This window comes from Andrena cerasifolii, chromosome 3 (assembly GCF_050908995.1).
Source record: "Andrena cerasifolii isolate SP2316 chromosome 3, iyAndCera1_principal, whole genome shotgun sequence".
In the NCBI taxonomy this organism is placed as follows: Eukaryota; Metazoa; Arthropoda; class Insecta; order Hymenoptera; family Andrenidae; genus Andrena; species Andrena cerasifolii.
Genome location: NC_135120.1, coordinates 23,511,772 through 23,536,046, shown reverse-complemented (window position 1 = coordinate 23,536,046; position 24,275 = coordinate 23,511,772). Strand labels below are relative to the sequence as shown.

Here is a 24,275-nt window from a genome sequence, read left to right as displayed (position 1 = left end):
TTTCTGAGTTATTCTTAATTCAGTTATTATTGCCACCCTTAAATATTTTCTTGAAGTGTTCAAGATAGGGTTAATATTCCAGGACAAAATTAGGTGCAACGATCTACACATTTTAAATTTAAGACACTTCAAACACCCCACATCTATAATACCAAATTTTTTTGGAAACTTAAAATCTGGGACAGCAATGTCTTAACCATTTGTCAAAACATTGATAAAAAAAATACTAGTTTTAGCCGACAAACTTGCCTAAAATTTTAAGCCTAAATTGTGTCTAAAATTGCCCGCAGCTAAAAAAGTTTTTAATGAATCGTAAAATCCGTATGTACTTCTGCAGATAATCTATTGTAGAAGATACCATTAAAATTTCAAGAGAATCGAATAAAAATTGTTCAAGTTACGCTGCTAGCCAATTTGAAAAAAGTGATTCCGATGACCTTCGCGGGACAGCACACAACTCGGCCATTTTTCAATATTTCTGTACAATATTTATACAATATATTCATCAATACATGCGCTGAACATAAAATGTGTATAAATAATTTTTAACCTCATAGTATCATAAAAGAAAATCTTCCAATTTGGTGCTGTTTTGAGGGCCTAAGGGTGGCGTAACCCCTTAACGAAGCTGGTACGTCGCGAAGTGTAAATAGCAGGAGGCTCGTTCTCATCGAGATGTAACCGATTACATGGATTTTTTCCAGCGCCACGTCCCCGTGCCCGTATATTACATCACAGGTCGGCGTTGTAAGTGGTGCACGCGGACCGGAATGAAGCGCGTTGCTCGTTGATTCGAAAGGAATAATCGGATTAGAGCTGAATACTGGCGCGCGCAGGGTGCAGTTCATTGTGGACGTTGACTCGAGAGGGATGAAGCCCACGTAGCTATGCTAGGAATACGGGCGGCTCTCGCTCCTTTTTCCTTGAACAATCGAGAGCAAGCCAGTCCGAGGCACGGTCGAATTTGATTCCAGGGGGCTGCGCTCATGCCACGTGCCCCCTATTACGTAATATTAGACTTACACCCCCTCACACCCTCTTATTAGGACGTCGCGGACCCAGCGTTTCGCAGCCTGCCGACTGTGACTGCCGATTTTCCTTCGCGATTCACTCGAACCACGCGACCACGATCCCACGCGACCACGTCGAGTGTGATGGTATCGATGATGGTTTCGTGGATTGGACTGAGTTGATGTGAACGTTTTGTATTCTTCGTAGGGTAAACTGCACAAATGCTGGCACTGCACTAAGCACTGCCACTCCTGATTAGAAAACCAAATATTAAGAACTACGAGCTTAGAAAGTACTTTTTTACAATTTCGAATTTATCTTTCCCTACAACACTGCAAATTCCAGTAGTTGAACTACACAACGGCCGAGTTTTAACCGTCCAACATCTAAATAAAAGCTGACAACTACAGTAGAAGAGAAACATTCCGCAACGAGGAAGAGTTGATGGTTTTCTTAAGCAATTATCCTGAATCAGATGACTCTATCTAGATCTTAACTTTCTTTTCTTTGGTCTGATCTATTATTTATTTTTATTTCCAGTTATTAATGAAGAATAAATTATTAAAAAGTCGAAAATTTATTTTTAGTTTTTGAGTGCCAATAATTACACACTGTGACAATAAATGTATTCAAGTATGTTAATGATTGTACTTTTATGACTATTTTTGTTTTTCATCGAATATGTTTAGAATAAAAAACTTAATAGTCATTCAAGATGTTTTATTTTAATGAGAAATCCGTAATCATCGATAATAACTGAAAATTAAGTCCACATAAAAACTTCACAAAAAAATATAGATTGTATAGTTTACCTTACCTTGGGAATTATGTAGGTACTGTTTGCAGGAAGTTGCGTAGTGGCGGAGCGTTTCTGATTGCTATTTATTGATATTTGAAGGGATTGACACGCACTCTTGTGATGGATAGTGATATTATTGGGAAGGGTTTTTGAGATTGCTTATGTATGATTAAATGCTGTGAAACAGGAACTATGGGCAAATATTATCGATAATGTTATGATCTGTAATTGACAACTGAAAAAGGGGGTAGTATTATTTGGAACTTTTGAAGAAAGGTGAAATTGATAATTCTAAAAAATTTCCATTGTGACAATGCTCGAGTACATATAGCAATCGCAACTCAAAGAAATCCCCAAATTTTATATTAGAAAGTAATCTAGCATAATTATCAGTACCAATCACTACAAAACCCTTCAAATGATAAAAAAAACTCCTTACGTACCTACTCCGAATATCTTCCCTCGAAAACTCTTATAAAATGGCAAAAACCCAATAACAAACAAGTCATACAAATCCCACAATTCCTATCTTACACGCATCTCGCTAGTGACTCGCCTAAATCATACCCATTAATGCTAATTACATGAAATACTCTTTATTAGCATAAAAACGATTTATTTTCACCGCGAAAAAAATACCTACATCACCACGAAACCCAACCAAGGAAAAGCGAAGGAAATCTCCCCCCCTCCAGCCTGAACAGATTTAGCAGCCGTCCGCCATTCGTTATGCAAGCGATAAAGCGAGGCCTGTCCGTCGGATAAAAATCGTTCCTCCGGAAGGTCCGAGCGAAGTGGCTTAAATGCTTGAAGGAGCCCGAGGAATAATCTTGCGAGCGAAATTAAATCACCCCTCGGCGATTACCGCGTTTCGCCGTGTCGATTGAGTCGTTCGCGGAGACGAAATTTCTCTTCCTCCTCCACCCCGTGGCGGTTCGTCCCCCCCCCCCCCCTGGCCCGTCGAGGGGGGTTCGTGCGCACCCATGGAAATAAATAACGAGGCCGGAGCATATCGGGATCGGCAACGGCGTTCAAGAAGAAAGAAATCTCGTCGGCTGGGTACGCGGTGAATTGGTATTTAAAAATATGCACGCCGACAGATGCAGTTTCCATGTCGCACGCTTCCAGCGGCTCCCATAAATATGATAAGGCCCTATAAAGAGATATACGAGCCTATAAGCCGGTTTCGCGTACCTACCGACTCGGTCCTGCACTCGCCGACGACTGCTGGCAAAGTGAAGAAAACGACGAGTAAACGCCACGGGAGGGGGCCAGGGGGGGGATGAACGAGGAGGAAACGAATGGATCGAAGATTACGCGTTAACGTTCATTAATTGGAAGGTTAATCGGCGGTTTCTGCGATCCACCAAGCCAACTGCGAACGACAATCAGAGGGATATTCGCGCGCGCCCCTGATCGACGCGAATGCTACCGAGAGATTGCGCGAAGGATTAACTTGGGTATAAAGCAGAGGAATTTGTATCGAGCGATAAAGATGCTTTTGGTGTTTCGGCGATGGGGCTCGGATTGTTTTATTTATCGCCGCTTGCGGCAGTGGGTAATTTTAAGTCGAAGGGCGGGGTGGCGCGTTGGGAGCGTGATTCTGCAAGCATGATGGAAGACTGGGAGAATGGGGAATTGTGGGTATATTGATTTTAATCGAGGGTGTTCCTTGTAATTGTTCTTCTCGTTATAGTGTATTTTCCTACATGGGGTAGTTTGTTGATGGTGGGCATACATTTAGGGGTGAATGCAACATGCTATAGGGTAAGGAAATGAGTTTATGCAAAAATATGCGCTATTCTAATGTAAGGGCTTTTTCGTGTGAGAGTATTTCACCTTAATGACACCGGAAGACTCAATACTTGGTGTAAAAACTGGTTCAGTTTAATTCTTTAGCAGAATACCTATATAAAAAATATTACCGTCCTGTGATATTTTGGGATTTGGTAGGTAAAATTGAGATGACAGAAGCAACAGAAATCTTTGACACTTATATGATATATTATTTAATGAATTTTATCTGAAACTGGCCATATTGAGCTCATGTTGTAAACAACTATTTACTTAGTCTCACAGCAACGCATGGGCGTCCGCAGGGGGGCAAAAGGTGCAGTTGCTCCCCCTGGCTTTTGAGAAAAAAACGCTTATTTTTTAAAACTGATCTTTATTAAGCTTATACTAAAAAAGAGAATATTTTTAAATTTCGGTTTTAAATTTTTAATTAAATTGGCACTATAAAATGGGTTTAAAAAAGCAAGAGGGGTGTATTTTTAACAATACCAAGTAGAATCTATGTTTGCACCAATATTGAAACACTGTAATTATTCTGTGATAAGAAAGCATGTCAGAGCACACCAGTGTCTACCACCTACCAAAAAGTTTGCCCCCAAATCGCGAATAAACCATCAAATGTTTTTATTCAAAAATTACTTTTAAACAAATCTGAAATTCAAACGCGAACAAACGGATTCGTACGATTGCTTTTTCCCAGACGCAAGATCCTCCAGTTATTTCCAGCTAAAATTATCCAGCGTTCGCAAATTAACTGAAACGGTTCGACGTCAATCAGCGAAATGCAAGTGACCAGTGACGTAACGAACACCTCGAAGGAGCAGGCTTTCCGAAGAGGAAGCTGAAGGCGTCGCGGCGAGTTTACGTCGCGGGTATACCTCGGGTATGGATGGTCGGTGAATTTTCACGTATCCATCGGTGGAAAAGTAAAATGGCCGTTGCTGTACGTACGGCCGTTGATCGATAAAAGCGTCGCGACGCTGGGCGTGTCCGCTGCTGCAAGCCGCCTCCGCAACGCCCCGCGAATCGCCGCGAAACTGCGGGAAAGTTTACCCGCGCCGTCGACAAACGGCGCAGCGACAAAAAGGCGAGGCACCCCCGCTGCTAACAAACTCCGTTTTCCCTATGTTCTTCCTCGCCCTCTTCCCCTTCTTTTCTTTCCCCGTTTCGTCCAAAATACTCGCTCCGTTTCCCAACAAAGTCTTCGATTAATTTTTAAATGATACTGTAGATAGTATAATTTATAAATTATAAAACTGTCAAGAAAATGTTCAACGTGGCCATCTCGAGATAATATCCGAATAATTTCAAATCGATTTCGTATCCCCTCTTTCAATTCATTAACATCATTAACTTCTGTAGCTTTCAAAATAGACCCCAAAAACCTGATTAAAATCACAGAACCAAGACAGCCACCCTACATGCTACATCCCCTTCGATTTTCCACAACTCCGAAAGTATACGCGCCTTAACTTGCAAAAGAAACTTCATCCTACTCCTAGAATTCTTCTGCATAAAACCGTGAGCCGAGAAACACAGATTATCTATGAAATCACGTGTTTTCTACCCAACCACAGACACATAGTAAGAAACTCGACCCTGACCACCGGTTATTTCGATAAAGGGCCGATAGTAATTGGCGCGCCACTTGTTGGCGTGTATCAGTGATGTCCGCGGGGGGTATTTTTGAGGCCTCGCTTACCTCGCCGTTGTCAACGACGTTTAATTCACCGTGTAACCATACGCGGGATCGAGTTAACGTTAAGATCAAATTGGATTTGGCGCCGGCGCTGGCCCGACTAAAACTTAGTCATCCGGCAGGACCCTCCTAATCCGTTTATGTTCCTTCGTCCTAGCTGCTGCCGTCGCCGTCTCCGCGTCTACGTCGTCCAGTGAAATAAAGAGAATGCCGGGGAAGGAAAAAGAGAAACGTCGGAAGGAGGGACGAGAAGCTGTGCTGGTCCCCGTTTAACTTTCGTGCCGAGCGATACTTGCAGGGCGAAGAATGATATTGCTGAGCACGGAATTGCAGGGGAATACACCCTTACAAGTGCAGGTATATGAGAAGTGAGATGGTGAAAAAATCGCGATATTCAAGTCGTCGATTTAGTTCAGATTTTGGACATAGTGTGCGTTCGTGTCTTAAATCGTCATTCCTTAATTCGATTTCAAATGAATTTTGCACAGCTCTGTACATAGGTACAGTGTACAAGCACAATGCTACCGTTATTATCCAATCGCTGCCAGTAGAACGACAGCTAACTCGTGGAAGAAGAGTGGCAAGTTACGAACGGGGTACCTGAATGTTCATTAAACATTATAATTTACTTAAGACACTTCAACCCTTTCAACAGCCTCTAGCCTATGACACTCGCCATTGCAACTTATCACACCCCTAATCCTCAAACTCCTGTTCAGTCTTCACCATGTTCGTCCGCGCTGCGATTTAACGAGGGACAAATATTTATTATCATTTACGCCGATACCGAACAAACTCCGCGGCAGCGAGACTCTGTGGAACATCAAAGCGTTGATCATCCTCAAAGGGGGAGTATGAACGCCGGCGCGTGTACAGTGCCGATGTAATCGCCGGGAATCGGATTACATCAAAGATCCTTGGGCGCTGACTTCGCGATTTCGCGTGGATAACGGTGTAAACGGGGCGACGATTCCGGTTGAGGCGACTTAAAAAGCTCGGATCTCCACCCTCGGGTCTCGTTCGGCCGCGGAGGAAAGGATCCTTCCCGAGGAGGATGATTACGCGGCGGGGAGGGCAGAGTCTGTCGGGCAGGCTCGTAAAATTGGGGAGAACAAGGTGAATTCGGCTCGCCCCGGTCCGGTTTATCGAGCTGGAACAACAAGCGGCAATCAGGCATAACTCGATCATTTCATTCTTCTACGGTCCGTGCTCCACCCTCGATCTTCCTGGCCCTTTCTCTGTTGCGTTGCCTTGCTGTACTTTTGCGATACACGCGCGTAGAGGACGTTTCAAAAGTGTCAGGTCGCGGGAATGGTCTGGTCTAGGAAGGGACTTTAGGTTATGATCGCTTCTGCTGATTAGGTAGGTATGATGAATCGAGGAGTCGAAGTGGTGTAAAGAAATCCAAAATTATTTTTTCAGCGAAGGGTGCGAATTCCATGCTGAGTACTGTGGTAAACGCTGTAAGTGCTAGAATAATTTATTTTAGTTTCGAGATTTATTTGAGTTGCAAAATAGAGCCGAAATCGTAAATATAAAAAATTTCAAAGAAATACAAAATTTCCACTTTTGGCACTTACAGCATTTGGCAGTTCAACTCCTCAATTATGAATGTGTGTCGGTGTAAGAGATGCTTCTGGGTGATTTAGGAAGATGAAGTAGATGTGGAGGTTAAAATTGACTTTGATGGTCTGAACATCGTTTAAGTACCTATATATTTGATGATATTATGGTGGTAGGGGTAAAACGTGAAATAATATTTCGAGTGAAACATGGTGAGAAGTATGAAATGTGGAAACAGAGCCGACGAGCAAGATTATATTTTCAACGTAAATTGAAATGTGTTCTTTGTGGGTTGTTTTGTAGATTTTACGAGAATTTTTCTTATTCAAGAATTGAAATATGAATTGGTAAATGAAGATTCATTTTTAAAATATTATACTTCAGAGAGGGATTATTCCTATCTTTGAATCAGTCTGTACATTCACACAATGTAAGAGGACGTCGACGATTGTGCGAGTTACCTTGGTAGAATCTCTCCCCCGGTTTTATTTTGTCGGAATCGCGAATCCTAAAATCCCAAACAGTTTCTCGGCAACGCGCCTGCACAGTTTCAGCCTGCACGTGTTTGGAATATATATTTCGTATCGAAAAGACAAACACACCGGTAAACATTGAATTTCTGCTCCGTTGCAGGGGAGGGCATAATTGGTGAAAATATTTCGTGTTTGGTAACAGTCGAAACGGAAATACAAAATATTAAATTACTAGAAGCGTGGTAGATTTGATCAATCGTGGAATAAAACTTGCAAACAGAGGCGTATCTAGGGTGGGGCAAATAGGGCTCGTGCCCTGGGCGCTAATGCCGGGCGGGGAGGGGGTTGGGGCGCAAAAAAGCCGAAAGAAATAGTGTTTCTTGAATAAATTTATTTGGATGGTTAATGTTAGTAGTATACGCTTGTTACTCGTGTGTTTCGCATGCCTCTTTAGAAAAGCTTCGAAAAAAGCTTGCTGCACTTTTCGGCTTCATTTGCCTGCAACTTTCTTCTCTTCCGCCGTTCAGCACTACTTTCTTTAAAAGGATTATCTGAATTCTAAATAATATGTTTTGTGTGATGAACAGTTTTAATAAAGAAGTAGAACAGAAAAGATGGAATTGGAATGATATGCGTGGGAAGCGCAAATTATATGCTTGCCCTAGGCATTGTTTACACTAAATACCCCACTGCTTGCAAAGGAATTTTAATAATTCCTTTTTTATCTTGACGTTATCGCTCACATTTTTAACAAAAGAATAGAAACAGAAAGGAAGTTTCGACGATTTATATTCAAGTGCCCCAATCTTAGTAGATTTCAAAGTTTTTATTAGGTTTAGAAAATTTGTGTCATTCTCCTTATTTACTAGTATAATCTCATCTAAAATTGTTTGCTACTTGGAGGCGTTTAACCTTGTCAAAAGGTAAACAAACTATGCCGACTCCAAGTTTCATTACTTTTATACATCTCGGTCATTCTTAATTTCCTTCAATACTTGTATCTCCCCTAGATCTTGAATTCCTGAGTCTCCTAACTCTCCACATCCTTAACATTTTCCGGCAATTTTATCGCCTGGCGATACACCGAGTCCCAAGGTTCCACGAAACGAAAGAACTAGAGAAACCAAACGGAAAATCTGTATGCAGGTATGTATACACTACGCGCAGAGTGCACTCTCTAAATATTATGCACCCCCGTGGGTGTCTCCTCATTGGTCGATTCGGCAGCTACGTACCACGCAGGCGGCTGGTTATCAAGGGGAAAGGGCTGCAAACCCCTAATTTCTGGAACGATAATTTCAGTCATCGGGCACGGCGGTCGATTTGCGAATCGCGTTACGCCACGCTCAAAGGGCCAACGAGACTCGTTTCTGTTGGTATATTTCATTGGTCGATTATTACGACTCGAACGAGCAAGCATGTGTACAAGGAAGGACGGAATGGGCGGTCTGTTTTTATTGAAAAAAGCTCGCCTTTCTTTCTGCGGCACGCTTCTGTCCACGTAATATCCATAATTCGATGGATCAAGAAAGGCTCAAAGGGTTGATGTTACAAAGGCAAGGGCGTTGCGCGCTCGACGGAGGGTCGCGTTTCTCTATCTTCGCGTCGCGTTTGATAAAATTCGTTGCACTCTGTCGGCTGTTTCGTCGCTTCTTTGTGTCCTCAACAAAGTACCTTGTACGTGGCTTTATTAAGAGGAAGAAATATTGATAACCAAAAATTAAGAGGTTTTGAAAGTTTTGATAGGAGATATGAGATTTATGACCCCATTAGTGGGAATAAAATAATGTGATCGTTTAAGAATATTTGCATGAGATATGGGTTATTGAAAACGTTGGACCTACTTAGTTTCTTAATTATAACTAAAGGAAATGGTAATTGAATAAGATTGTTGATATTATGTATAAACTTGAAGATCTTTTAAATATCACAGGAGAGAGTGCGAAGCTCGATATTAATTAATAAATAACGTCGATGTATTTGAGATATTTAAAGCATACAAGTACATTAGATTAACGAATTGAAGATCGAAGACGTAGAATTACGTCTTTTGGAGCAAAAAGTTTTCTAGATACACGATACCCTTAAGGGGGGATTCTCGTGTAACAACCCCCAAAATTTATGATTTTTTTAAAAAAAAACTAGTCAATAGTGCATTAAACTCTTTTGCGATATAAGGAGACATCTTTAAACTTGTAGAATTTTTTTATGTCGATCCTCCTTATTGTTTACTAATTATTGTGGATAGGTACGTGTTAATCTCTTCGACGATGTTGGCGTCAGGTGTAGCACCTGTCGCATTCATCTGATTGCAAAAAGAAGAAAATGTTCTTAAAGGTAATTTACGCTGGCACTGGACCTAAAATTTGAATTTGAATTCGAAAAAACTTATTTTTTCTTTCAAATCTTATAACTCTTTCAATTTTTCATTTTTGTTGTTTAAAGTGGACCAATCCCAGCGTAAACTATCTATCTACCTTTAGAGACATTATACTTCCATCAATGTCTATTCAATTACATCACACACAACATTAAGTATAAATGAATCATTCTCAACCAAAAGTGCAGGACAGTAATCGAAGGGTTTAAAGACTCGAGAACAACCTTTCGAATATGCATTTTAATTTCCCCTGCTCTGCAATGTGTTAATCTACTGAACATCGCTCAAAGAGTAATTAAACATAAAGCTTTAAAGGCAGACTTTGGCATCGCGTACTTTCGAGTGAAACTAATTCTAAACGAACTGTCGCACATAAAACTGGACAAATATTCTACGATCTGGGATTCAGGACGCGCCCCAGCTTTGCACCTCCCTGTACCTCGCAACATTATTCGGTCCACTTGTCGGCACCCCTCTGTGTAGCAACCCCTACACAGCCACCCTTCCGTAATCCTGTTACTGAATACGATGCTTCCACGCACCTACGCACTCGCCTACCTACCCCCTTTATTCCCGCAGTCTTGCAAAACACAATGGACGACACGGATCTCGGTTCGAAGACTACCGAAACGGAAGAAACACAAATTCGCCCGGATCGCCTTTTTTAAGACAGTTCGAAAGAAACTTGCTTTTTCTCGCAATTTTGGGGAAGTCACTATGAATGACCATTCACTTCTGGGACTTGAAACACGGCAATACTAAAGCGAAGTTTAGGGGCTGACTAAATAGGCTTTACTCCACTTAATACTGTATCCTGAAATCTAGGAAATATAGATAGCGGTAATGGGTACAATGGTTGGCCACCTGACAGTGAATGGCCCTATTTTGAGGAACAAAAAATATAAAGAAAATACCTATGCTATGCTATATCCATTTTTATTGAATAATTTTAATCCTATTTCTATCACCAAATCAGATAACATTTTCCTTTAGGTTGTATTATGTGTCAAATAGCGGCTAATTACTGTCGAACACAAGAATCATATTTATTAAAATTGAAATGAAACTTTTATATTCATTTCTCAAGTACACTATTATATTATTGCATCTTATATTGTTTAGAAACAATTTCCTTAAAAATCAATTCTGCCCAGCTCTCAGCATATATTCGCTCACACGAAAGAACGGCGTCAAAGGTACCCAGTAGGTATAGTTGCGAATGTGTTAACACCAAAGTGCCATTTTTTACCAGAATAAGGACAGTCTAGGACTGCACAGGAGCTGGAGCACAAGACAGCGGCAGGCGAGAAGCAACAAACGATGAAAAAGAAGTTCCATGGACACGTAATAGGACGTTAATCAAGGGACGATCAGTAGGAAACATCAAAGGGCGACCGGCGGAATTGGAAATTGCATGCAAATCACAAGGAAAGAAGGAGTTTATTTCTTCCTTTATCTTCGCGGGCTCCCTTCATTCCCGATCGCTTCCTTCCTTCCTTCCTTCCTTCCTGTCAAACCGACCTCGCAGCCGCAAATTAGCCGCCAACGGGCTAAAAGAAAGTTAAAAGAGGGTTGCCCGTCTCGGCCATTTCCATTTGCAACCCCTTCCACCGCGTTCCAATCGCTAATCCCCTCTCCCTTTCTCTTCCTCTCTACTTTCACCAGCCTCGCTCTGGAAATTCATGATCGACCGACCATATCGACTGGCATTTTTCCGCCGCGATAATTATTGTCCCCGCCAATGATTTGCATGAATTTGCATCGATTCCATTCCACTCGGCGGCCGCTCGAAAATCGTGACGCGGGAGCAACAATTCTTCTCCCGCCTCTGTCTGCCTGCCCCACCCAATTTCGGCGAACAGCAGAATGTATCAAGGATTCCGTATTCAGATCTCTACTTCCGTCGTATCAATTGTAGCGCGCGGGGTGTCGAGCACGTCGTAGGCCGCGACATGTGCCACCAGCCACAGCGATTCACCCTGTGTCTTATGTAAGAAGAGAATGGGGTGGCGTGCACAGAGTGACTCCCGATTGTTCGACACCCCTTTGCGTCATTTTTCGCCGCGGCTCGGTCCGCTCGCTCGAGTGCGCTACCAGAGGATTAACCCCCGGGAACCTTGCAGCAACAGGGATCAGGGTTGTGGAATTTATGCTGCACGGAGAAACAAGTTTCGGGTAAATATGGGGATTCTAATTAGACGAACAACTCGTCGGGCAATCTCCTTGGGGTTTGTTTGTTGGTTCTTTGGTAATTGGGGCTCTTGGTAATAGAAGAAATTTTGGGGATTTCAATAATAAGTCAGTTAATTTCTAAATTCCAGCTCAGAGCGCGGTCATTTTTTATTCATTTTTATTTATTTAGTAAGGATAACAACCCTTTGGTACATTATAATGATAAGAAGCGTCATGGGTAGAGGATGGATAAATAAGATAACGTTAAGATAAAGATTAAAGTACACAAATAGCAAAGAAAACAACAGAAAGAGATGAAATAACATAAGTAAGGTAATTGGGGGGAAGATGCCAATTAACCACACTCAGAGTTTATCCAGTAGATGTTAGCAAGACCGTGTGAGCTCTTTTGTTGCTAAAGGAGATTGCTTGGAATTTGTTTTAACACGCAACATAATAATACATGCTTTGAAACAGATTATGCTACAGCGTCCGTAAAAAAATTTGCTGCCGCTTGATATTTTGTATTGTAATAAGAAAAAAAAGTGTTATCAACAGCGGCAACCCCTATACGTGGATAATATTTATTAAAGACAATCATACACGTATCATACACGTATGAGCGACAGAACCCCGCAAAGAGACGTGAATATCTTCCTTCGCCCACAAGAAACCATCCAACAAAAGCTAAATACCAAGCATGTCCGCCATATAAACAATTTCACGCTCGACAAGTGGACGACAAAATAAGCCACAAGAACAATTGCAACCTAATACACCAGCTCGATCATTCTTCGAACGCATTCTATTCTCCCCGTTTCTATTATTACAGATGTAAGTGTTACGCTTAAGCCTACCCATGGGGCGGTCATGGACCCAGCCCGACACGGCTGTAATCCTGTAAAAATGCAAATTTCCAGGGCGATTCCCAAAGCCTCCAGTGGGATCGTCGTTCGGCAGAGGCTGTGTTTGCTGCAGCGCCAGAGGTATGGCTGTGCGTCGAGCTTGATACCGTTCCGTAGAGACACGGACGCAGTTAGAACGCATTACAACGTGCATGTAATGCGCTACCCACGGGCAAATATTCACAGATGCGAGCCAGGAAAATTCGGCTTTGCGGCGCTCTCGCGTCGGCTACGGCTAACAGGATTTATTTGTATCCGCGTGTACGTAGCGTTCCACGTTTCGGGGGCTCTCTCGCCAACCCCCCCCCCCCTCCAACCCCCCGCCGCACCCTCTGTGCCAATGGAACACGGTACATATGTACACGTACGTATGTAGCACACCCTGCACACGGCAGTGTACTGGCGAGAGAAAGAGAGAGGAACGGAGTTAGACTAACTAACGGACTACCAGTTCATTAGAGATCGCTAAACTTTAGGGTGCACGCGGAAAGGGTGAGGATTTCGTTATCGCCGCCCCGTCTACGTTTTATACCAGCCCGTATCCCGATGGTAATAAAAATCAGCCTGGCTGCTGGGTATTCTTCTCGCGGTGGGTCTATTCGAGTCGCGCTACCCGCGAAAGTGTAAGAGGGAGTAATTCTTTTTTATGCTGGGAAAGGGTAGATTTTTGCCTGGTAACGAGGAATAACAGATGTCTGCCGACACGTAGTGTACCGCGAGGTGTGGTGTACCCACTTAGACTTAATCCAGAACTGCACACGAAAGTGGGAGAGGAATTAATTTCTGTTTATAGGTAATGGGAGAGGGCAAGCTTTTGGCTGGCGATGAAGAATAATGGATGTTCATTTATGCGTAGCGTATCGATACTATGTATGTTAATAACTCTTTACATTTCGTGGCATAAGGTGGATGCTTATGAGGTAGCATCAACGATTTGACCGTTTTGCTGAACTGCTTACTTTCGGTGAAGAGACGACACATCGTACAATTGGGAATTTTTTTGGATTCATGTACTATTTGCGTGACATGATTATGACCTTTCCGTTCCTTCCTGTCACTCCACTAAATTTTACGGATTTTTTAAAAATATTTTTCGAAAATGCATATCCACAAAATTGTACTGTTAAATTTTCATGGAAAAATTCCGATTATTTTAGCTTCTAGTGAGGCATTTTGTAGGGAGCGCAGAGGCTCGGTATCTATAGATGAAAACTTTGAACGCGTGTTTCTCAAAACGTCATTTTTTTCACAGAAACAAAGAACCGTACAATATTTGTGCACTAAGCCGTCGATATAATCTTGCACAAAGAGCTTCGCTCAACTCGAAACATTCTTCTGTATAATATAAAACGTGTGGATAGGTATATGCCTTCTTTGTTTAGCAATAATAATGTTGCAAATATTCTTAGAAGAGAAGTCGAAGTAATCACATTTCAGATTCCAAGAACCTAAACGAAAAGCGTAAAATACTATACAGCATTGCTGTCAACCCTCCCCCCAAGGAATTGACGAAGAAGAAGCACGAAGTAACAGCGACGAAAGTGGTTTCTCAGCGATCAATCTAAAAAACTGCTGGAACTAAACGATCCCCTTCCGCTTCGTTCCTGTGATTCGCATTAGCGTATCACAATAAACTCGATACGCGAAGGACAAGCGTGTCCGTTTCTCTCGCTCGTCTCTTCCGTTCCTCCCGTGGTAGCATTAATCTTAAACGCATGCCAGTAATAATCACGCGTCTTGTGTCCGCTACGTGAAACGAACCGACTGTGTATCGTGAAACGACGACCTGCCTTCCCAAAAAACGAGAACTTCCCTTGAGCGATGATGGCGCGAGGCATATGTCCAACCAGCACTAAATCGATTAAACGGGGAACGCTTGTGCGAGAAAGAAAGGAGTGACAAATAATTTTAAACATTGCCAAGATTTAATTGGATTTCAGATTGATGAACTGAAGACAACCACATTTGTTCTGAATTCTTTTAAGGACTGGACAACGCCGAATAACTTCTCTTTAACCATTAGTCTCCAAATGTATTGCTCATTTACTGTGCTCACTTTCCATTTCAATGTCTTAATTGTGAATGAACACACCTCTTTATTTCTTCTTATTTTCGAGATGAATTAGTACCTACACAAGAAAGAACCTTCTTGTTCAACATCTCAGTAGTGTTGGTGGTGTTATAGAATTTCTCGAGAAATTTTATAATTGCTAATTTCTTATTTCTCGAGAAATACTATAATTTCTCGAGAAACTTAAGTCTTAACAGCCAAGATAGATATATATAAAACGTTACAATATAATAATAACAGATTTTGCCACAAAAAAGAAATAGATTCGCTGACGCTACATTAACCGCATTGTGCTATTTAAAAATAAATTTTAAAAGCAAAAAGTAATGTTTCGCTTTGTACAAATTTTGTATTAAATAAATAAATTTACCAATTATATTTAATATCTATTTTTTCATTTACACAAGTTTTGTATAAATTAGACAGGAATAATCATTTAGTTAAAGTTTTCTTGTGTTTTTGATAAATATTATCAACATTATTCCAAAAATATATTTTTTGCAATATTTTTTTTCAATTTCTCGAGAATTCTCGAGAATTCTCAAGAAATATGATCTCATTTCTGATTTCTCGAGAAACAAAAAATATGGAGAAATCAGGAACACTGTGAGGTGCAAGCTGTTCCCTACTCTATTTTTCATCGACTGAATTGATTTGTCGATGAAAAATCGTGGACTGTACACGATTCGACTAGAACCAATTTAGACAATGCAAAGGTCGATAATACGCGCTAGACTTTACGCAACGATTAATAATTCACATCTGCATAGAGTCGATCTTGAAACTGTGGAAGGGGATGAGGATTCGGTCGATGCCAGCCGCGGTCGCTGAAAGATTCGACCGGAAGGAGTTGATTGTCGATCGACGATCGGCTCATTGGTGGTCCGGTATTGTCGGGCGTCGCGTCGAGGAGATCTTAATCGTTTATTTATGCCGGTGAATGCGCGCCGGTATCTACCTGTCGTTTCGTGGCATTGTGCCGTGACTGTAGCTCCGCCGCGAGGATGCGTCACGACGTTACAAGCCGATTTTATTTCCTGCTTATCGTCCCATTACATAATAACCCCGACCGCTGCCATCGGCCCGCTTGATCGTAGATTATCGCCGATCGATAGACATCTACACCGACAACCGTTGCCTCCCCTTCTAGGGGATCGACGCCGCGAGAGGGCCTGCTATCGTTTGGTCTCACCGCTATTGATCCTTTCTGCGGAAAGCAACGGTCATTTCCGTTTACGCCGTTTCGCGTCGCGACGTCAGGTGCGCGATTAGAACAGTCATGGGATGCAGGAAGGGCGAGCGAAGCGGTGGCTCACGTTCAACTGTGTGATTTCAGAATTTAGTTCTAACGTTTGCGGCGGTTATCAGCGATTAAACACATGTGGACAAGGGGAGATGTTTGGTGCAAGTAGCTTTCTGATATTAGAAGATGAAACAGGTAGGTAGGCACCTCTGGAAGGTGTTACTTTTTCATATCTAGTGTAAAAGGAAGGTGTGCATTTGAAAGGGTATGCAATTCAGTGGCAGCCCCCAAAGAAAAGGGAGAAAGAAGATTAATGTAACCACGGCTGAAGTAATTCAAGAGCTTTGTAACAAGAAAAGAAACCCGAATTTTATTCTTCAAATAATTATTTATAGCCATCTAATATATTTTATTGAATCTGCATTAAAAATATTTTTTCCGTTCGACTCGGCTCCTCCCGAGGTTAAATCCTGAGTGCACCAATGATGCTGTTGCATGTTGAGGCGCATCGCTGCATCCCTAACAAAAAACTATGATCATAGGAAGACAGGGCCTGTTAAAATATCTAACATTCCCATCTCTCAATTTTCTGTCTTCACGTCGAAAAGAAGCGCAAGTCGATCCAGCGTTCGGAATCAACCCTGTATATCCTATGTTCAATTGATTCGCGATCCTCGCAGAATGCCAAGTGCTTATCGAACGTTTCGACGCGGCGCTCGCCGGCGGGAGATAAAATCAGACCTGAAGGGGTTAAAACACACGGCGTGCGAACGTGTGCGATACCTGCGTCCCAGGTCGAACGCGTCTCTCGATACTACGCGGCTCTGAAGTTGACGAATGTGCTAAGATCACCCGAAGGTGACTGGCAGATTGTTCGCCAGCGTTCTCAGCGGTGGTCCACGCTCGACGCGGCTCCGATCGATAGATTCTGACCTTAAACGACCGCTTCGGCACGCCTCTCGAAAAATGATAGATTCGTGCCTAACCCGATTCGGACTTCGATACAGCGTGTTTCCCGTCGATTTATCGCGGTTCGCGCGTTCCTGCTTAACGGCCCGCCGTGTGCGGTGCGCGCAGGTATTACGCGCGCTGCCGCGAATGAACGCGTGACGACGCCTATGAGAACGCGTGAAACGCTTCGGTTGCGCTTGCAAATTAGTTGCCGCGAGTAAGGGGAAACTTTTGGAAAAGGGTATGCTCGTTTGTGGAATTTTCGTTTTGTATTTTCGATTGGAAGTTAACCCTTCGTGGTCGCACTTCTGTAAAGTTACGCGGTGGTCACACTGGGTCCAATGGACCCGGCCGATTTTTAAACAGTTACCGTAGGAACTGTATTCCGGCCAATCGAGTCCCAAAAATTATAATACACACTTTGAACATTGTAGAATATGGGATAGTCGGGTTTTAATAAGAAACGAAATCACCACACGTACCAAAAAAATCGAAAAGGTGTAAAGTACGAAATGATAAATAAAATACGAAATGAGTAGAAATGGGGACATGAGCAGAAATTGGGACATTCACCTTACGAAACAAAAGCTTCGATAAAAACATACCTCTATTTGAATCCACTCACCAAGCAACTCTTCAAAAGAATCTCAAACTGTGATCGCTAAGCAAGAAGATTGCACTCATTACTAAATAAGCAAGATCACAATAGTTTCTTGAAATTACTATCCAAACATACGTAATATTTTATATATCCAATTAATTGTCTGAAAAATATCAAGAGTGCACCCTGGTTTGACAAGGTATACCCACTAACCCGAAAAAAGTTCCCTTTTATGGTACCTACAGGTGGAAGCTTCCGTGGCGCCGCTGATGAGCTGAACGCTCGTGCTACCGCGGCGGCCATTCCAAAGATCCCTTAACGATCGCATCGTAGATCGTAAAATCCGCGATCGCTGATTAGCCGAAAGCCCGTGCCACAGGGGTAGGAAGGACGTCTGAGCGGCGAAGTAAATTTCAAGGTCCTGCCTTAACGACGGGGGCGTGTTTACGGTAGGCAATGTCCCCTAGTTTTTGTCCGCGTTTAGGGCCGGCATGGCGGCGCTCTTAATCAAAGTTTGATCGCCACGAGCACCCCTCTTGCGCCCTCCCCTATCCGGTGTACGCAAAGATCCACGGATGTTAGCGAGAGCGGCTCGCGATCCTTTATAATTGCGGCCTTGCCTCCTGAGGAGCCGGGCTGAGATTATAAATCAAGCAATCAACCGCCATAAAAGTCCGCCCACGCGAACCCGCGACCCTCTTTTTCCCGCGATCCAGCCACGATTTTTCTTCTTTTCTCTTCATTTGGCTGGGGGAGAAGTGAGCTGTGCAGGGGACCCGCGGCGGCGACGGGCTTTCTTGAATCGACCTGATGGGTGAAACGCGACAACACCCCCATCGGAGGGATTATTGGGACTGGTGGCAGGGAATGCTGACGCATTGTTGCATCGTCTGAGAGGGAGATAAGAGTGGTCTTAGGTCTTTAATTACTTACAGAGGGAGGTATTTCGTGACTGGGTATATGTTCTGGGTTAGATGCAGAGCTGGTGGTCTTCTGTGTTGCATTTTAAGAACTCAGAATTGTCTGTATGGAGATATCGATATCCAGAATTATTTTTATAGGATTTAAGGGAGTCAGGGTTATGATGATTAAATCTAGAATCTATTACGATCGACTTACGAATTCAAATTCGTCGATATCGGAGAGCAACAGTCTGAAGTGGTCTATGTTATCCTGCAACATGATTTTTAGTCATCGGTATGTAATTCCACAAGTTTAAGATTACCCGTATTAAGACGCATAAGTATGGACAGCCCTCGCCACAACTTTTCCAACACCCATGAACACTCTTTTCACTGCAGTGATTAAAAGAGAGTGCATTGAACATAAAAAGAAACAAATTTTAGAGTCAATATGCCTTTAGCTGTTAGTGCTATTTATATGATGAGTCGATTCTTCCCTGATCACGAGGTAACATTGGCAGCTAATTAACATGTACTAACCCTTTCGGTCCTCTTGGGACACATATGTATGTCCCAGTAAATGTTTGTGATCATCTGTGGAACAATACGTGCCACACATGTGCGTTGTTTTATTCCTTTTTAGTTAATCTGACTATATCTACTATCTTTGATTGGCAATAATGAGAATAAACAACGTAGTAACGTGCTGCATAAGTTTTATTTTGGGAGTCTAGCTGCAGAATCGCAATTATAGAAATCTCGTGTTTTACACGCGTAATTGAACAATTTTCTGAAACTTTTTTTCGTTTCAGTTTATATTATTATATAACTGTTTTGCTTAAAAGTTTTTACATTATTATGTGTTTACTTATCTGATTGAGCATAGAGAAGTGCCTATGCGTTTTCAGGACGCATACGTCAATTTTATAAAATTGACACTCAACTTTAAAATTTGATCAGTACCTATCCACCACTTTGTACAATCGATTTCTGTATGAAAATATAATAAAATCCAGAATCCAGATAGAAAAATGTCAGGTCGAAAGGATTAAAGAAGGAAAAGGAAATTTTCTTTATCCATTTTGACGTTATGATAGGATATTAAACAAGCAAATGTAAAAATGTTAATTTTTATATTATCTTACCTTAGACAATTCTCCATAAGCATCCACAGAATCAAAACCAGCCTTAAAAATCAACCTCCCCCTGCTGAATGAGAATTACGTATAACAACCCCGTCGAAAAAGGGAAACCTCTTTCCTCTTCTGGCGACACCACACAGTAGGTACACCAGCATTTAAGAGCCACTAATGGGACGGAGTTTGGATACCCTAACGTACGCTCATCTCGAAATTTGTTACCTCGCATTCCAAGTTATCGCCACCTCCCCCGACTGGCCAGCGGGATGGCACCTACCCTCGAAAATCTCGTGGCGCGATTGCGATTCGCCACGCCAGGCCTCTCTCCCTCTCTCTCTCTCTTTCTTTGGCTCTTCGCGCGGCAGACAAACCGACCAGCAAAGACGATTGTTGCGCCAACAAAATACGCGAGCCGGGCCGAGGTGAAAAGAAATCAGGACCAGTCTGGGACCGGAGCATTGTCGCGGCTAGGACCGACCCGTATATATATAACCGAGGAGTTTAAAGAGCACAATGCACCATAAATCAGCGATCATCGCGCGTTCCCTCGCGTCGCCCGATTCAGGCGGAACGCGCGTGGGCGCGTTCCCGCACGCGCGCCCCCGAATCGCCGAATCCCGTATCTTATCGTCGATTTTCCATTCTTTACGACCACCTGATAAGTAAGCCCGAAACCTCGGGAATACGCGACGATTGTAATTCACGAGCTTTCCCGATGTTTATGCCTCTGTGCCTCCTGCATTCGAGGACTTCCGTCGCAAGGATCAGCGGCTTTCGTACCCCAAACTGTGGGGTGGTTCGAAGATTGTGTAGTGGGCAATTCTGTGAGCTATTAGACGGACATGAAGCTTGTGAGATAGAGGAGTGCTTTTGGAACGTGTCTCTGTTTTCTGGGTCCTTTAAGATGTTTTGAGGGATGCAAGGGAGGATACTATGTCTGGCTACAAGTAATCAGCGTGGAGGATGATTGAGGACCTTGCAGCACCATTTGTACAGTTTTTGAGTTATGACGTGTTATTACACGTAATTATGTAAAAAATATCTACATCGTTTGGTGCACGTTTGGTGGAAATCCGGTAACAAATCAGCGATTTATGCGAAATTTAAAACCTGCACTGCAGCTCCGAATTTGAAAAATTCGCAAAAAATAGAAATAAAAACTTATCAACTCAATAACTATTAGGTACTTATTGTGGAAAAATATATATTTCTCAATTAGTGTTTTGACTAATTTACTCGGAGTTGGTAAAGATGGAGCTGCACTCCTCTTGCTGCAAGGTCCTCAATTTTTACTTAAGGGGGGATCCCACCCTGAAACCACTAACAAAAGACAAAGTTGGGGATTTTTTTCTTATTATAAATAATAATATAGGGCTTGGATGTTTTATATAGTTTTTTCAACACCTGCATGAAAATGGGTGTTTTTTTTACGCCTACTGAGCGGGAGCAGAATAATAAATTTCAGACGTACATATACCGAACTCTTCTCCTATTTCCTTTAAAGATTAAAATGGCTCCTGTCTAAATCAGAAACGAAGAGGATCACTCGAAATGTTTAAATATCTTGCAATCCCAACATTCTCGAAATCACCAACTGATATAGTACCTATGCTACCGAAAAGTGCAGCACAAAAGTCTGCCAGTTGCGCTCATGTTATTCCCTCAATGAAACCAAGAGAACGCAATTTATTTATTACAATATTCTTGGAACTATTCTGAAGAATCCACTGCCTACACGAATGAAACTCTTTATCACATATATGTATGTACGTAGGTGCTTCATGAATGGGGTATTGGAAATGGTTCCTTTCATTTCGGATTTCTTTCTACGATGCTTAAATTTCGAAATGAGCGTATACACAGTGTCCAAGGAGATTCGTATTCTATATGCGCCTCGTCTATCGTATTATGCATGTAAACAGATAGACGTGCATCTAGTTCGCAAATGATCGAAACGTATTCTGATTTGTATTCGCTCGCCGTGCGGGCCCAATCATTCTATTTGCCAGCGGATGAGACGAAACGAAATGAAATTTAGAAATTCGGCTTATTCTACTCGCGAACGCGTCGGCTTTATTACTTTCATAATAATCATCCGCTTCCTCTTTGGGCAGAACGGCGAATGAATATTTTATTAATTCGCTCCGAGCTACTGAGTTTCGCGGATGTTGTATATAACGCCTTCCATCCACTCGAGTGGACTTTTTCTTAATGTTTTGCGGTAGTGATCAGCGAGCTGCTTGAAACGATTAGAGAACTGCCTAATTAGATGATTTCATCCCCCAAAAAAGCAATTAATGCTTTCAGAACAGTTTATACTGCGCGAGGTACCCCTTGATTGGCGTATTATTATCCATAAAGAACTTTAAATAGAATCCAGACATTCTATATGAAAAAATATTGAAAATAAAACATTACCCCAATATTATACTGGTTTTGAAGATTTCTGTTGAGAGGGCAGGTAAGTCTGATTTAATTAATCGATTTCAAATTTGTACCGCTAAAGATAGAGCGCATAGGAAAATAGAAAGTCATTCGAAATATCTCCGATATTTAAACGATTTCAATGACTGCAGTCAAAGATAATTGTACGTATAGAGCAAACATGATATAATAAAATGGTATACGTAATCTACATTCAACCCTCGATTTTCAGAGTCCTGCAATTGTGCGATTTCGTTTTAACTGGGTCAACGAATTGCGAGAAAATTTCTGTTTACCCGATAAAACTTCAATCACACATGATAGAAACCCAAAATATTTATTTTCTTGAATTTGGCGATAGATATACATCTTATATATTTTGCAATGAATTGTTACTTCCATAAATTTAGCAATTCGAAAACTCATGGCCCTCTTGTAATGTACCCATTTTTTAAATTAAATTATTTAATTTAGATTATGTATATATATATGTATAGTATATGCACTTTATTTTCCACGAAAATATGTGACTTAATTAACGATGTGAATGGAGGGTTAATTGTAAGTGCACGAGAGTGACACAGAACATATAATAAATAATGTATACTATATATTGAATAGAAGTGTATAAAAAAACTTACATAAAAATTCCTTGCGCCAAGACGATTCGAAAAATCCCGCGTCGTCCTTCAATCTAAAGTTGCATTCTCCAGACGTAACCAAACATTTGGTATCCAACTTGTCAGCTATTTAGAAGAAATTCAAAATATTATGTGCAAATCTAAAATACAGTTAATCATGAGGAATACGTACCGTGTTACAGGAATTTCTTGGGAGGAAGCACAAAACTTTGCGTTAGTTTAGTAGTAACACAGAAGGAAACGAACGAGGAGCTCAAGTGGCATACGCGAAATAAGAGGGAAATTCAAAACTCCTGTGACACAAAGCGCGAAATGATGTTAGCACAATGATCTGCATGTCGCGCCATCTATTGGGCAAAGGAGGGAACTGTGACTACATATGCGATCACCCCCCTCCATATGCTTCTCCGTTTCGGCTGCCATCGGCACCATTCGTCCGTTTTCGTAGTTCCGAAATAAAAGTGTTCCGCGTTCTATGAAATCGCGTTATACGACGGTTATCGCAGTTTTTCGCGCTGTATTAGGATCTATCGTGCATAAAAGTGTAGAGTAATTAAGAAACGTGGGGAAGTAAATTAATGATACAAGTGTGCAAGATTCGCGGCGGGACAAGAGAAAAAGTTCACCTGACACGATTGTCCCGCTGGCCACTTCCAACCGTAAATTGTAGAATAGAAACGGTTTAAACTTTGATTCTCATTGCGAGAGACGAGTTGAGTTAACAGCAATTCCTAAATATTATATTGCGCACTATTTAGTATAAAGTACATTTCGAAAGAAGCAGTACGCGTATTCGTCGTATACAGACGATTTATCTGATATATCGAGAGATAATAATGACGCTGATGGATATATAGATTCTCAAAACAATTTATCGTCGCACGTTTCGCGCATGCGTCAGTCGCTAGCTATGGGCAGTTTTCAACTTTGGGGAAAATTACGATTTGTTGGTATAACGTATCTTAATAATTCAATAGTACATGGTTAGGTTCGGATAGACAGATGTGTATCTAATATGCATACGTATATCGGAACTGAGAACAGAATAATTCGTAATTGATACTTACATAGGTATAATTATAAAAGTTAAAAGCAAAGAATATTCCATAAACCTTCGATAAAGTGTTAACGCGTAGGTCGAAAGAGAAAAAGCTGGTAACAAGAATAGTTGTTTACTGAAAAGGTAAACGTTTAATTTGTCGCGAATATTCCTTGCAATTCATTGCTAGTAGATCAGAGTTAAAGTTTTAATGACGCGTTAGTGAAGTAAAATTCGTTTTCATTAAATTCTTCGATACGCGAGCAATAATCTCGTAAAAGTAAACATAATAAGTATATATTGCTGGAATGTGAGATATAGGAAGGGGCAAACGAAGATGTGTTGCAAACGTGTGTGTAGGTGTGTGCTCTCGTGCATCTGCTGCTGCTGCACTTGAATATTGCGCGCCAGAATTTGAAGAGGATACCTCGAGACCAAAACCTCAAATTGCAGAATGGTAAAGTATAT

At 41.7% G+C, this 24,275-nt stretch overlaps 2 protein-coding genes across 4 annotated transcripts in view; one reads left to right on the top strand and one right to left on the bottom strand.

The window, feature by feature from the left end:
- LOC143366594 (LIM/homeobox protein Awh) overlaps positions 1-22,881 on the bottom strand; it is a 56,835-nt gene extending 33,954 nt beyond the window's left edge. The window contains exon 1 of the mRNA XM_076807735.1: positions 22,769-22,881. The gene's annotated coding sequence lies outside the window, so the exon portion shown is untranslated. The remainder of the gene's footprint in view (positions 1-22,768) is intronic.
- A 309-nt stretch (positions 22,882-23,190) lies between these two features.
- LOC143366592 (acyl-CoA Delta-9 desaturase-like) overlaps positions 23,191-24,275 on the top strand; it is a 36,079-nt gene continuing 34,994 nt past the window's right edge. For all 3 annotated transcript variants that reach the window (XM_076807731.1, XM_076807729.1, XM_076807730.1), the window contains exon 1: positions 23,191-24,264. The gene's annotated coding sequence lies outside the window, so the exon portion shown is untranslated. The remainder of the gene's footprint in view (positions 24,265-24,275) is intronic.